Source organism: Danio rerio, chromosome 1 (genome assembly GCF_052040795.2).
Source record: "Danio rerio strain M-AB ecotype USA chromosome 1, GRCz13ab, whole genome shotgun sequence".
NCBI lineage: Eukaryota > Metazoa > Chordata > Actinopteri > Cypriniformes > Danionidae > Danio > Danio rerio.
In genome coordinates, this window is record NC_141021.1 from 34,321,283 (window position 1) to 34,322,602 (window position 1,320).

The 1,320-nt window shown below is 35.4% G+C and overlaps 1 protein-coding gene across 1 annotated transcript in view; it reads left to right on the top strand.

Annotated features, from left to right (window-relative positions):
* LOC147846886 (uncharacterized) overlaps positions 1 to 1,320 on the top strand; it is a 207,954-nt gene that overhangs the window by 153,789 nt on the left and 52,845 nt on the right. The gene's annotated exons all lie outside the window — the stretch shown is intronic.

The following is a 1,320-nucleotide window of genomic DNA, read 5'->3' on the forward strand; positions in this document are numbered from 1 at the left end:
GAGACTAAAATTCTTCATTAAGGATTCATTTTTATTATTATTTTTTTTGTTTTGTTTATAAGAATTACTGAATGATTTTTAATAATTGAATTAAAGGAATGTCCATAAACAAGAATATGGCATTCAGGTGAATGATAAAAAGAGACCTGATTTACACTATTTTGGAGAGATTTTATTTGAAATTTTTATTTGGGTGTGTGCTGCAAAGATGTTTACTGTGCTTCAGAATGTATTTATGAAATATGAATGAAACCCTTTTACCATTGTTTGGAGAAAGCAATAACTTAAAAATGTAGGAAATTTTAGGTTTAATTTTACTTTGTCTTTGATGTCCAATATATCATTTTTTGTGTCTAACACTCTAGAACAGAGATGCCCAATATAGGGCCTGTGGGCTAAAGTTGTGTAAACTATGATTTGGCCCACCATCCCATCTGAGAGGAGAAGTGAGTATGATGAAGAGTTGGGGCGAACGCCTTTAACACAGAGATTGTCATTTCAGATTAGACGTAACATTTTTGGATTGTTTCATTGTTGAGCTACCAAAAATAAGCAAACTAAAATGAAATGTTGTAAATCACAGGTAAAATTCAGTTCCTGGAGGGTTGCAGCTCTGCACAGTTTAGCTTTAATCCTAATTAAACACACCTGATCAAGCTAATTGAGTCCATCAGGCTTGTTTGAAATTTACAAGTAGGTGCTGAAGCAGGTTTAGAGCTAAACTGTGCAGAGCTGTGGCCCTCCAGGAACTGAATTTGACACCTGTGTTGTGAATTAATCAGATTATTAGAAATGTAAATACTGTCACTACATGGATAGATGACTGTGCAGAAGACATCGGGCAAACAAATTAAGGCAAAACTATTGCAATTCTGTTATAAATAGCATTTTTTTATTGTGATAAGTTCGCTGTTAAATGTAAAAATAAAGTTCTATTAGTTCATATAAAGCAATGCTTTCTAGTCATTTCTAAACATTATTAAATACACTTTTTCTGTGGCCCACTAGCCTCAATCAGGTTTAATTATTGGCCCTATAAGAAAATAGTTTTGAAACCCCTGCTCTGAAACGATCAATTTTAATAGGACTAAGTAGTTTATGAATCATAAATGTTGTTCTACAACACACACACAAGAAAAAAAAACGAGTTCAAATGATCCGAATCATTGAGCAGCAGAATCAAATCCCCAGTACGTTCTCTCGGTAGGCGGAGCGAAGCAGCACAGTTTGTTCCATCATCACGTTGCGCACATGGCGTATGATGTGACTGCGCCACACCTAACCGTGTCCGAGCTGGAGATCGCAGCCTGGGACTCACTT